Source organism: Pleurodeles waltl, chromosome 11 (assembly GCF_031143425.1).
Source record: "Pleurodeles waltl isolate 20211129_DDA chromosome 11, aPleWal1.hap1.20221129, whole genome shotgun sequence".
In the NCBI taxonomy this organism is placed as follows: domain Eukaryota; kingdom Metazoa; phylum Chordata; class Amphibia; order Caudata; family Salamandridae; genus Pleurodeles; species Pleurodeles waltl.
Genome location: NC_090450.1, coordinates 582,647,621 through 582,662,289, shown reverse-complemented (window position 1 = coordinate 582,662,289; position 14,669 = coordinate 582,647,621). Strand labels below are relative to the sequence as shown.

Here is a 14,669-nt window from a genome sequence, read left to right as displayed (position 1 = left end):
CATGAAAAAGGCCAGTAAAAACCTTCAGGCCAGCCAAGAGCTCCAGAAGCAATGGCATGATCAGAAGGCTGTTTTGGTTCAGTACCAACCAGGGCAGAAAGTGTGGGTCTTGGAGCCTGTGGCCCCAAGAGCACTCCAAGATAAATGGAGTGGTCCCCACACAATTGTTGAAAAGAAGGGAGAAGTCACCTATTTAGTTGACTTAGGCACTGCCAGGAGTCCCCTTAGGGTGCTCCATGTCAACCGCCTGAAACCCTACTATGACAGGGCTGATCTCACCCTGCTCATGGCAACTGATGAGGGACAGGAAGAAGACAGTGATCCTCTACCTGATCTCTTCTCTTCCACAGAACAAGATGCTCTTGTGGAAGGTGTAGTTTTGGCTGATTGTCTTACTGCTGAGCAGAAAGATAATTGCATAAATCTCCTAGGACAATTTTCAGAACTCTTCTCTACTGTGCCAGGCACCACTTCTTGGTGTGAGCACACTATAGATACTGGAGACAGTTTACCTGTCAAAAGTAAGATCTATAGGCAGCCTGACCATGTCAGGGACTGCATAAAGCAAGAAGTTCAGAAAATGTTGGAACTAGGAGTGGTTGAGCACTCTGACAGTCCATGGGCTTCTCCTGTGGTACTGGTACCAAAACCCAATTCTAAAGATGGAAAGAAGGAAATGCGGTTTTGTGTAGACTATAGAGGTCTCAACTTGGTAACCAAAACTGATGCTCACCCTATACCCAGGGCAGATGAGCTCATAGATACACTGGCATCTGCCAAGTATCTAAGCACTTTTGATTTGACTGCAGGGTATTGGCAGATCAAATTGTCAGAAGATGCTAAACCTAAGACTGCATTTTCTACCATTGGAGGACATTACCAGTTTACTGTAATGCCTTTTGGTTTGAAAAATGCACCTGCCACTTTTCAGAGGTTGGTGAACACAGTCCTGCAAGGGCTGGAAGCTTTCAGTGCAGCATATTTGGACGATATAGCTGTCTTGAGCTCCAGCTGGGATGATCACCTGGTCCACCTATGGAAAGTTTTGGAGGCCCTGCAAAAGGCAGGCCTCACTATCAAGGCTTCAAAGTGCCAGATAGGGCAGGGTAAGGTGGTTTATCTGGGACACCTTGTTGGTGGGGAACAGATTGCACCACTTCAGGGGAAAATCCAAACTATTATTGATTGGGTTCCCCCTACCACTCAGACTCAGGTGAGAGCCTTCCTAGGCCTCACTGGGTATTACAGGAGGTTCATTAAGAACTATGGCTCCATTGCAGCCCCTCTTAATGACCTCACATCCAAAAAAATGCCTAAAAAGGTATTATGGACAGCAAGCTGTCAGAAAGCTTTTGAGGAGCTGAAGCAGGCCATGTGCTCTGCACCTGTCCTGAAAAGCCCTTGTTACTCTAAAAAATTCTATGTCCAAACTGATGCATCTGAATTAGGAGTAGGGGCAGTCCTATCACAACTTAATTCTGAGGGCCAGGATCAACCTGTTGCTTTTATTAGTAGAAGGTTGACCCCTAGAGAAAAGCGTTGGTCTGCCATTGAGAGGGAGGCCTTTGCTGTGGTCTGGGCTCTGAAGAAGTTGAGGCCATACCTGTTTGGCACTCACTTCATTGTTCAGACAGACCACAAACCTCTACTTTGGCTAAAACAAATGAAAGGTGAAAATCCTAAATTGTTGAGGTGGTCCATATCCTTACAGGGAATGGACTATACAGTGGAACATAGACCTGGGAGTAGCCACTCCAATGCAGATGGACTCTCCAGATATTTCCACTTAGACAATGAAGACTCATCAGGTCATGGCTAGTCTTATTGTCCTTCGTTTGGGGGGGGGGCTGTGTAGGAAAGTACCATCTTGCCTAGCATGTTACCCCCATTTTTCACTGTATATATGTTGTTTTAGTTGTATGTGTCACTGGGACCCTGGTAACCCAGGGCCCCAGTGCTCATAAGTGTGCCTGAATGTGTTACCTGTGTAGTGACTAACTGTCTCACTGAGGCTCTGCTAACCAGAACCTCAGTGGTTATGCTCTCTCATTTCTTTCCAAATTGTCACTGACAGGCTAGTGACCATGTTTAGCAATTTACATTGGCTTACTGGAACACCCTTATAATTCCCTAGTATATGGTACTGAGGTACCCAGGGTATTGGGGTTCCAGGAGATCCCTATGGGCTGCAGCATTTCTTTTGCCACCCATAGGGAGCTCTGACAATTCTTACACAGGCCTGCCACTGCAGCCTGCGTGAAATAACGTCCATGTTATTTCACAGCCATTTTACACTGCACGTAAGTAACTTATAAGTCACCTATATGTCTAACCTTTACCTGGTAAAGGTTAGGTGCAAAGTTACTTAGTGTGAGGGCACCCTGGCACTAGCCAAGGTGCCCCCACATTGTTCAGAGCCAATTCCCTGAACTTTGTGAGTGCGGGGACACCATTACACGCGTACACTACATATAGGTCACTACCTATATGTAGCTTCACAATGGTAACTCCGAATATGGCCATGTAACATGTCTATGATCATGGAATTGCCCCCTCTATGCCATCCTGGCATAGTTGGCACAATCCCATGATCCCAGTGGTCTGTAGCACAGACCCTGGTACTGCCAAACTGCCCTTCCTGGGGTTTCACTGCAGCTGCTGCTGCTGCCAACCCCTCAGACAGGCATCTGCCCTCCTGGGGTCCAGCCAGGCCTGGCCCAGGATGGCAGAACAAAGAACTTCCTCTGAGAGAGGGTGTGACACACTCTCCCTTTGGAAAATGGTGTGAAGGCAGGGGAGGAGTAGCCTCCCCCAGCCTCTGGAAATGCTTTCTTGGGCACAGATGTGCCCAATTCTGCATAAGCCAGTCTACACCGGTTCAGGGACCCCTTAGCCCCTGCTCTGGCGCGAAACTGGACAAAGGAAAGGGGAGTGACCACTCCCCTGACCTGCACCTCCCCTGGGAGGTGTCCAGAGCTCCTCCAGTGTGCTCCAGACCTCTGCCATCTTGGAAACAGAGGTGCTGCTGGCACACTGGACTGCTCTGAGTGGCCAGTGCCACCAGGTGACGTCAGAGACTCCTGCTGATAGGCTCCTTCAGGTGTTAGTAGCCTATCCTCTCTCCTAAGTAGCCAAACCCTCTTTTCTGGCTATTTAGGGTCTCTGTCTCTGGGGAAACTTTAGATAACGAATGCATGAGCTCAGCCGAGTTCCTCTGCATCTCCCTCTTCACCTTCTGATAAGGAATCGACTGCTGACCGCGCTGGAAGCCTGCAAACCTGCAACATAGTAGCAAAGACGACTACTGCAACTCTGTAACGCTGATCCTGCCGCCTTCTCGACTGTTTTCCTGCTTGTGCATGCTGTGGGGGTAGCCTGCCTCCTCCCTGCACCAGAAGCTCCGAAGAAATCTCCCGTGGGTCGACGGAATCTTCCCCCTGCAACCGCAGGCACCAAAAAGCTGCATTACCGGTCCCTTGGGTCTCCTCTCAGCACGACGAGCGAGGTCCCTCGAATCCAGCGACTCTGTCCAAGTGACCCCCACAGTCCAGTGACTCTTCAGCCCAAGTTTGGTGGAGGTAAGTCCTTGCCTCACCTCGCTGGGCTGCATTGCTGGGAACCGCGACTTTGCAGCTACTCCGGCCCCTGTGCACTTCCGGCGGAAATCCTTTGTGCACAGCCAAGCCTGGGTCCACGGCACTCTAACCTGCATTGCACGACTTTCTAAGTTGGTCTCCGGCGACGTGGGACTCCTTTGTGCAACTCCGGCGAGCACCGTTTCACGCATCCTCGTAGTGCCTGTTTCTGGCACTTCTCCGGGTGCTACCTGCTTCAGTGAGGGCTCTTTGTCTTGCTCAACGTCCCCTCTCTCTTCAGGTCCAATTTGCGACCTCCTGGTCCCTCCTGGGCCCCAGCAGCGTCCAAAAACGCTAACCGCACGATTTGCAGCTAGCAAGGCTTGTTAGCGTCCTTTCGGCGGGAAAACACTTCTGCACGACTCTCGACGGCGAGAGGGATCCGTCCACCAAAGGGGAAGTCTCTAGCCCTTTTCGTTCCTGCAGAAACCTCAGCTTCTTCTGTCCAGTCGAAGCTTCTTTGCACCCGCAGCTGGCATTTCCTGGGCATCTGCCCATCTGCGACTTGCTTGTGACTTTTGGACTTGGTCCCCTTGTTCCACAGGTACCCTAGATTGGAAATCCACAGTTGTTGCATTGATGGTTTGTGTCTTTCCTGCATTATTCCTCTAACACGACTACTTTGTCCTTAGGGGAACTTTAGTGCACTTTGCACTCACTTTTCAGGGTCTTGGGGAGGGTTATTTTGCTAACTCTCACTATTTTCTAATAGTCCCAGCGACCCTCTACAAGGTCACACAGGTTTGGGGTCCATTCGTGGTTCGCATTCCACTTTTGGAGGATATGGTTTGTGTTGCCCCTATCCCTATGTTTCCCCATTGCATCCTATTGTAACTATACATTGTTTGCACTGTTTTCTAAGACTATACTGCATATTTTTGCTATTGTGTATATATATCTTGTGTATATTTCCTATCCTCTCACTGAGGGTACACTCTAAGATACTTTGGCATATTGTCATAAAAATAAAGTACCTTTATTTTTAGTATAACTGTGTATTGTGTTTTCTTATGATATTGTGCATATGACACTAAGTGGTACTGTAGTAGCTTCACACGTCTCCTAGTTCAGCCTAAGCTGCTCTGCTAAGCTACCATTATCTATCAGCCTAAGCTGCTAGACACCCTATACACTAATAAGGGATAACTGGGCCTGGTGCAAGGTGTAAGTACCCCTTGGTACTCACTACAAGCCAGTCCAGCCTCCTACAGTCACTGTGCACACCAACCAGGACTTTCTAACAGTGTAATGTTTGTGCCCAACAGGTGACAGTGCATATGCTCTACGGCCATGGATTATGACTCCGTACTTAACACCCAGCAATGATTCCGAGAGGCGATACAACAGTGCACATAAGAGGACCAGGAACATAATAGAACGCACCTTCGGATTGCTGAAAGCAAGGTTCAGATGCCTCCATCGCAGTGGAGGTGCCCTCCAGTATACCCCCATTACAGCATTCAAAATTGTTGTCGCATGCGCCATCCTGCACAATATTGCCACCCGACGTGGGCTACCTCTCACCCCTGCAGACCCTGATTCAGAGGATGATGAGCAGGAGCAACCACATCGCCATCTTGGGGATCGGAGTATAGCAAATCAAGGCAGACTGAGACGGGAACACATCGCAACCCAATACTTTAGAAGGTACGTGTCAACTTCAACCATACTCACCTATTGACCAAAAACTCAATTTTTTAAGTGGAACAAAAAAACGATTTAATATGTGCAGAAATTCAACTATTTACAATTACTAACTGTTCATGAACATCAAAAAGCAAACCATGCATGGGGCACATTTGTGTCATGTGCCCCTACATCAGGGACAGGGTCCAGTCTATGTCCTACGGCGGCCTCTGCCAGCCTGGCTGGTCCCAGGTTGTTCTGCAGTGCTCTGCCTGGTACTCCCACTCCGGAGCACCCTAGTGTCAGTGGCAGAGACACTGCTCACTGTAGAGCCCTCTTCGCTGTCCTGGGGTGTGTCCCCTGTGCCCCTGGACAGATGCCGTGCCTCCATTAAATCGATCACATGTGTGATCCGGCCCAGGCCTCTAGCCACATCCCCTGCAAAGTGGCCCATTTCTACTTGGAGGCCAACTGTCCTTCTCGACAGGCCAGTGGTGTTAACTGCCAGTCTGCCAATTGATGTGGCCATCCTGTCAAGCCTCTGTAGCAGCTGACGGTCCCTGCGCCGCCCACCCTCGCCCTGTGACAGTAGTCCTGCCACCAGTTCCCTCATGGACAGGACTAGGTCCCCAGTGTTTGTGCCAATCACGTCCAATTGGGAATGGAGCTGCTGCATGCTGGCCTCATTGCTCCTCACAAAGCGGTGCAGCACCCCACTAATACGCCCCAACATATTGGTCTGCAGGCGCTGATCACAGAGCAGCTGTGCCTCGGTGTTGGTGGTAGATGGACGGCCGGACTCAGCCTGCAGCCCTGCTCTCCTGAACCTGCGTCGCCTGCGCAGCGGTGGATGCCCTGTGTGCTCTACTGTGGCGCTCCTGGCTGTTGCTGGCGCAGCCTCCTGAACCACTGTTGCAGCAGGTGTTGACATCACAGGGATGGTGTTGGTCGTGCAGGTGGGAGTGGTGGCAGCTCCTGTGCTGTCCTCATGGGGCTGGCTGCTGTGGCTTGTGGTGGTGTCTTGTGGGAGACCTGTGGGACATGGAGAACAGACTGTCAGTGTCTACTGTCTGTTGCACACTTCCTAATAAACATTTGCCTATGAACTGCCTACTTGACTACATTTCCCATAATGCATCATTCTGGTGTTTGCTACCCTGTAATGGAGCTATCTTGGTTGTGCATGCCCCTGTGTACATGGTGGGTGGGGATATGGCATTGATGGGGGTACAGGCATATCACATGGTACTCACCGGTTGATGTAGTGGGCTCAGAGGTGTCCAGATCTCCTATTCCTGTCACTGCCTCCTGCTCCAGGGTTTCCTCCACCCTTTCTTCCAGGGGTGTGGGCGGTGGTACGGATGATGGTCCCCCTCCTGTGCCTCTCATCTCCCGGAGCCTTTCTGCCACCCTCTCCTTGGTCCGGGAGCGGAGGTCATACCACCGTTTTTTGATCTCTTCCACACTGCTGTGGCTCACCCCCAGGGAGTTCACTTTTTCTTGGATCTCCAGCCAGAGTTGTTTTTTGGTTGCTTCTGGCACATTGAGGGCTGCTTTTCCAAAGAGATCATCATAGTGCTGACAGCATTCTTCTGTCAGCACCTCCAGCTCCTTCTCAGAAAATATGAGTTTTCTTTTTCTTGGTGTTTCAGCCATTGTAGCTGCTGTTCCTCCTGTTGGCTGTGCAGCAGTTTAAAATGGGTGTGGTCCTCCCTCCTCCCAGGTGTATTAGTAAACTTCCTGGCTGTGATGTCATCATCATGTGCCAGGAAGTGTTTCCAGAGTGTTCTGGAGTGGTTTCTGGAGTGTTCTGCAGCACCTGCAATCAATTTACATGGTACTCGCAATTTGCGACACCCACTCGCAAATTGCGAGTTCGTTTTTTGTGCGGTCGCAAACAGCGACCTCGCAGACAGCGGACTCGCTATCTGCGTTGCGACTCCGAGTCGCAAATTGTACACGGACATTGTACCTGCATTCCTATTAGCGACACGCAATTTGCGAGTCGCACATACTCGCAAATTGCGAGTCGCTAATTTTTTTGTACCTACATCTGGCCCTTACTTCATTGTAAAGGAAAGGAATTGCTTCAGAACAAACTAATTTTTTTGTTTTTTTTTTACAATTTGCATTAATAATTGTGTATGTTATATCATGATATATACAACAAACCACTCCTTTGCTTTACAAATAAATGAGACAGATTAGCATGGCCAAATCTTGTTAGAAAGACAGGAGGCAAGACACGATGGGAGCTTCCAGCGGTAGTCAAAAAAGTAGAGCTGTAATGAAAGGCAAGCATACTTTCTGGCCTAAAACCTTCCAGTGTCCATAATAAAATTTGAAACTATTAGGTATGCCAATAAAATATTGCTGCTTTGTAGCATGCCACCCTTAAATGATATATTGAACATATAAAAGATCAACTATTAGCTTTAAACCTTGCAATTTTTTGTGAAACAAAAAATATGAAGGCGTCCCAAATATATTCAATGAAACGACTAATAGGCAAGAAACATTGCAAGGGTTTTACAGATATAAAAGAAGCATTAAATTTACAAGTACAGCTAACTTAAATCGCAAATTATAAATTATAAATTAAATATGGAAGCACAAAAACAGTGCATATTGAAACAAATAAAAAGTTGATGCTCTAGCAGTTTTGATGTTTTATGAGGCTCATGGTCTGCAAAGGCAACCTTGGCCATAGGAACCAAATCATGAAGCAGAAAAAGCAGCATACAGCCAGCAACGGAATGCCCCAGTTAATAAATGAGACGACTTTACAAAAATAAATCCCATGGAAGGAAACCAATACAAGCGTGCCTTGCTTGTGAGTGGCAAGCACAGAAAACTGGTATTCATGCAAAGCGTTCTTCGAAATCACAACGGAGCTCAAGTGACCCTGTCAACGACAGCACTTTAAGTAAGGGTTGACCCTTTAGAAATCAAACAATACACTCAAGGATGCTTCATGGCAGTCTGAGTGTTGCTGTAAATAAAGTAGCACAGAGGGACAATTTGTCTGCAACAACAAATGCAAATCACAGCTAGGTCAGTGTGTTAGTGCTTTTATCACACAAAAACTTTGGTCAGTGAATCATTGGAGGAGGTCAGGGGGGAACTTGGGGGTGTGCACTATAATTGTTGCCCCCAGTGCCACCAATACTAACGCGGGCCCTGCGCAGTATACAGAAGTGAACAGGACCAGTCACCCGTCCTTCTCACTGTTTAATCCCTCACTCTCTCCGATCAGTGTCAGATTACACACAATAACGTGACTGGATTGTCACCAAGACAGTTTTTATTGTCAAACAGCAAAGCAAGAGCTGGGCCCACAACCAAAACAATGTATCTAAACAGAGGACAAAACTCCACCAGTCAGCTGGACCTACAACAATACACCAGTAAGACAAACTCAACGCGTTTACCAGTACTTTCCCCAGGCACCATTTTAAAATAGTCTAAAGCTATTAAGGAAATAATATCAATTATGCCTGTAGCATCTAAATTCAAAAGAGAGCTTCATACACAATTAATGTGATATATTTGCTGGCATTTAATAAAACTGTTACTTTTTTGGTTGAGCATAGCAGTCTGCAAGCGCTGCTTTTCTGACGTTTTGGTATGTATCTGGGCTTTTAACCACGCCCACCTCACGCCCATCACTATCACTCATTCGTGGGCTTGCCTTTCAAAAAGCATTTCTTTTTGATGGTAACTGCTTTACGTTTGTCCCTCCTTGGGGAGGTTTTGTTGCCGCCTTGGCCATTGACCCTGATACATGGATAATTGCACTTTTGCCGATAACTGGCTTGCTTATGTCAACTGTTTTACTTTTTATTTTCAGTTTGTGTGGCAAGAAAAGTCCAGTTAGTAGTTTTCAACGCAAATAGCTCTAACTCGAGCAAACGCGAGACCCTTTGCATTGCAAATGCTAGTTTAACAGTGTTGGGCTTTAGATGGGTGCATAATATTCAGCCACATATGTGTCTTGGTTGAAGCATCATGTGGCTCAAGGATAGTCTGTTGCCTTTCGACCAAGCACGTCACGATGTGCCCAGTAAAATAAATGTGTCTCTGCCTGGAAAAACAGATGTCAAGGCGGAAAGGGGTATTAAGTGCAATACAGAGCGTGGAGGGTCTGGAGAATTTCAGGGAGGGGGAATAACAAGAGCCAACAGAAAGGAGCTCAGGAGGGTGGTGAGTTAGGTGTGAAAGCAGACGAGAGAGAGAGCACACAACTTGGGGGAAATCGTAAAGGACAGGAACATGGAGTGTTGGGCAGGGGTTATGTTGAGGGAAGCACACGAGGGAGATAACTGTAAAAACATATGCACTCATAGAGTTCTACAGAAAAATAAAATAAGAACCAAAAGGGAATAAAGGAGAGCCGCGGTGGGTGCACCTAAAAATGGGGGACTACAATCTTTTTTTTAAAAGCAAATAGAGAACACAAGCGCTCAATGATGGGAGTGAGAGAGGGACAGCTGATCACAGTGATGTAGTAATAAAATAAAAAGAGGTAACACAAACGGAGAGTGAAAACACAAGCGCAGCGTAACCACACGAGCGCTTGTGTCCAGTGCTGAAAAACAAAGATTTTATTTATTATAGATCAAACTTGGCCCAAGACCAATAGAGCTCTTTAGAACAGACTACATTACACCTTTTTATGTATTTTAAGCACAGGGTGAATACTCACCCAGAATAACAGGCCGTTGCACCAATGTCAGGATCCCCATGTTCCCAAGTCTGCAGCCCTCCCTAGCCCTTAAGCCACTTCTCCCTATGGCCAGCTGCACTGTCACGTTTGCAATTCACTTGTGTGTAGCCTGGCGGACAATATTTGCTGATCTGCACACACTTAAGACCAGCAGGACACCCAGGAATGGCGAGCACAAACAAAAAGAGAGGGGGCAGTGCAGCTGATGACGGGGATGCAGTAATAAAAGTAAAAAGAGGCAAAGCAAACGGAAAGTGAAAATATGAGCGCAAAGTAAAAACACAAGCACTCTTGTCTAGTGCTGAAAAAAAGAACAAAGTAGCTCATAACATGAGAGGATTGGAGGGATACAAGTATGACAGAAGTACTTGGTTCATGCTCTTGGGGAGGACTGAACACAAGAAGAGGCATGACCCATGCATGCCTTGGACCAATGGAAATGAAAGATATGAGAGTGACAAGGGAGTGAGCAAATGGTAAGTTTATGGGTGGGCTGAGGCCCACATATTGAATACATCATGTCTCTTTGAGATAGAACATTCGCTGTCTAGCCGAGACCTAAAAACTATGTGGAATTTCTAAAGCCAAAGTATAGAAATAGTAGTAGAATCATGGTGTATTTCCATGATAAGGGTAAGGAGTTTGTCATTGGGAACTCAGGGAATATTCATGTGAAGGATATTCATTCCTTAACATTCACAAGGGTATTTTCCACCCTATTTGCCAATGTAAATTTACTCTCAAAAAGGGCAGACCTTAAGAGTGCAAACTGGGTGTAAAGTGCAACAAACATCCCTTTTTTCCTATTCTGTAGGAAGAGGCTTTTCTCCACATGTTAAATTGTTTGGCTGAGGGGAAAACATTGAAATAGGGTAAATTTACAAACACATACTTCAGACAAGTAGACAATCCAGGGGGGTAAGGGGTAAGAGTAGATTAGTAGAGCATGACAAAGTCTACGGCTTGCATAGATTTATAGGATTCCTTAACATATTAATATAAAGACGGACAGACAGACAGACAGACAGATAGATAGACAGATAGATATGCAAATGGAAGTAATTAGTAAGCTGGCTGCATAACTTGCAGATCAAATATCCAAATTCTGGTAGAGCTGACTTGGGCATTTGTTCTACAGAGGTAAGGAAATACCATTACGTTTGGAGCAATAGGAATGTCTGTTATTTACAGCGCTACAAAACAGAAAACTGCATCAGCGAGCGCTACATAAAAACAAATTATTGCATGCCGAAGCCAGGGTGAGACTTTAATGTGACCATATAAAAAAGCACCAACTCATTTTCAATATGTTCATAATGAAACAAAAAGCAATTATCAAATACAGATGAAGCGATATTAACTGAACTTTTATGGGGCTATGGCTGTGAATGTTAACATTAGCAATAAAATGACCAAAAAAAACTAGCGCAAAAATATGCAAGGAAAAAAGATAACAATCATATTGAAATTCCTTCATAACTTACCACATCATATGTGAGAACTGTAACAAAAATGCCATATTCTGTTTATACATCGGGTTTGTGATTTAGAAGCATCAAAAAGATGACAAGCCATTTTGCACAATGTAAAATATGAGTCCATTACCACTCTTCCTCGCTGCACGGCGTGAGATTGAACAAGCACCCCTCGGGGCGAGGGGCTGCTCATGCAGTGACAAAGCTGGGCTGTGTGGTGTGATGAGCATGGCAAGCCCAGGGGCTTCCCAGTCCTTAGGAGTTGGAAGGTGAGGTGACTCAGTTGAGTCCAGTCTCCTTCCATGTATCATTTTCCACTCACCACCTCGCTGTCTTTTCCCCTCTTTGTCTCTTTATACCTTAGTATGAGAGCCTCTCTAACCTATCAGCATTTGCATCCTCCCACCTCTCTCTCGCACTCTCTGCCGCCCCTCACATACTGCCTTTCAGTCATCCCGCATGTCACTCCCTCAGCACAGGTGACAGTATTTGAACATCTGCACACACTCGAGACCAGCAGGACACCTAGGAAAAGTGAAGCACATACAAAAGAAGAGAAGGGGCTGTGCGGCTTACGATAGGGATGAAGTAATAAAAATAAAAAAGGCAACACAAACAGAGAGTGAACACAGGTATCTAGTGCTGGATAACAAAGAACAAAGTAGCCCCTAACATGGGAGCAGTGGAGGGATACAAATATGATAGAAGTACTTGGTTCATGTTCTAGAGGAGGGCTGAACACAAGAAGAGTCATGACCCAAGCATGCCATGGACCAATGGGACTGAAGGGTGCGAAAGTTACAAGGGAGCAAACAAATGGTAAGCGTATGGGCAGTCCGAGACCACATATTGAGTACATCATCTCTCTTCGAGACAGCGCATGCACTGTTTAGCCCAGACCTAAAAAGGTTAGATGGGGGTTTCATAGCAGGACGTTGCAACTGGGCCTTGCGTGCATTGGGGAAAAAGTATGGGTACTGTGATCCTAAGAACAACGGGGGCATGTTCAAAGAGTGTGGCAATAGGGTCAGAGACGTGGCTAAAAGAAGAACAAAATATTCTATTAGTTTCTGGCCTTTCATTTACAGGTAACTGCAAGTAAAAATATAACACACACACCTTAAATGAAAAATACATGCAAGTTAAACTAATCTCTGGGAAATGCTTTGATCTGGTAGGAAATATTAATGTGATCACTTCAGGTGTCTGTGAGTGTAACCGGAAGATTACTGGTGTGAGTTCTGGTTGGTGCACTGGGGAATAGCGATGGGTATTCATAGTTCTACGAGGCCCCAGCATCAAACAGAAAGCACTCTGAATATCGAAGTCATTAGGTTAAAAAATGTATCACATACAGCAGAAAATAGGCTGAACACATTATAAGGTGAGCTGAGGCAAAATGTCCATAAATAATTGTGTTTAAGAGCTTTAAAAGTTATATATTTACTACTCCTAACCAGGTTGCTCCTGATGCAAACCTTTTCCTTCATTAATTTCAATTAAAAGAACTGGTAACATCCTTGAAGGGCTTCTAAAAAGGAGTAACTTATTGGCACCGTGAAACGTTAAATAATTATATCAACTGAAGGGTATACTGGCTCCCAATAAGCCTTTGGATTTGCTGACCAACCAATTGCACAGGTTTACATTTCATTTTTTCTGGTGGCAGGCACCCTGCTGAATAGGCTTGTTCCTTTTTTAATCGTCTTTCTTTTTTCTAGGTTCACAGTAGATTATTTCTCTTTCAGCTGGAGGCAACTCAAGGTCGGCATTATTTGTTCAGGAACAAAAACAAAAGGTATGGAACTGTTTGAGTGAAATAAAAAAAGGTTGCAACGTTGAGATGACCTATTAACGAAGCTGGGGAGATAGCAGCCGAGACACACACATGCTGCCGCCCCGCTTGCTGTATAAGACAGCATTAACCTTCCCTCAACTGCCCCTCCATCATAAAAGGAAAAAGCGGATTGCTGGTGCAGCGGGTAGCAACAGTACAACGGGCCCTAATGCAGCAAGGGAAAAAAGGGACACCACCCACAGATCTGGGCGGGCTGAGTGGGCGCCTCACGCTCCTATGCCATTGCACCTGCTGGTCTACCGGGGCTGTGCCTCATGCGCTGTGAAACTCGGCTTCCCTGTCACATTTGTCTCACTAGCAGCGACGCCATATTAGCAGTGACTAGGCTAATTGGCCAAAGTTGCCTGGGAGGCGGCAGACAAGCCTCCTTGTTTTATGAGTGGTTTCCCTTGTCAATACGTCCATAAACCAAATCAGCACAAGGCAATAAAAGGCCATAAAGGGCCCAGTAATCCAATTCCCTTGACACGTCAACGTGTGAAACTGCAGCACTGCACATTACTGTACAAGGCACCGGCCCTCCATTTTGTCTTCACAATACCTGTGAATGGTTACAGTGTTTGTAAAGTCTCGACTGACTACATCCATGATTGAGAAAAAAGTTGTGGCTGATGAGTTTACAGGAACTGACTTGATTATGTGGCACACAGAGAGTAAGACTTCCTAGAGATTCTGTCCAGGATATACTCCAAGCAGTTTTTTCAAGAATACCTCATTACAGTATCTCACATTCACTGCAGCCAGCAGGGGCAATTAACTCCCCTAGAATGTGATCCCTCAAAATCTAGTGCTCTGCCATCTACTCAAGGTCATGGTTCCTCCACACAACACTGACTACAACGATTTGTTACTTCAGCATGGAGGTGGTCCCATTGAAGCGCTACCCTGACCTGATTATGCGCTGATATGTAGCCTCCTAAGTGCCGACCTCGCTTACCGCAGCTATGTGGTGGGTCATCACGAAGAGCACCATAAGCTGAAGAATCAGTGCATGACTAACTTCTAGTGGGAGAAAACAAATGCTCCATTATTCATATTCATCAAATAACAGGGAAAGTTTTCTAGATTCTAAGATGCTAGGATTAAAAACAATTCTGGAAGTCTGGTGAGAGGATCAGTGCCGACTATGCCCATGTTCACCTTCGAGTGCCGCATGGATCAAGGAGCCAAGAAAACACATCCACTACTAGATGAGCTGAAGAAACGCATGTGTGATTGGGAGAGTATAAAATGGAGACTCAGATAAAGCATGATCCTTACAGGGACAATGTACTATCCAACTAGTGTCCTGAACTGGGGCCTGCCCCAATACCACTAGTAATAAAAGAACCTTGCCATCATGCTCGAGT

General features: G+C 46.2%; 1 protein-coding gene across 2 annotated transcripts in view; it reads right to left on the bottom strand.

Moving 5' to 3' along the window:
• Nucleotides 1-14,669, bottom strand: part of LOC138265903 (inositol polyphosphate-5-phosphatase A-like) — a 350,243-nt gene that overhangs the window by 69,989 nt on the left and 265,585 nt on the right. The gene's annotated exons all lie outside the window — the stretch shown is intronic.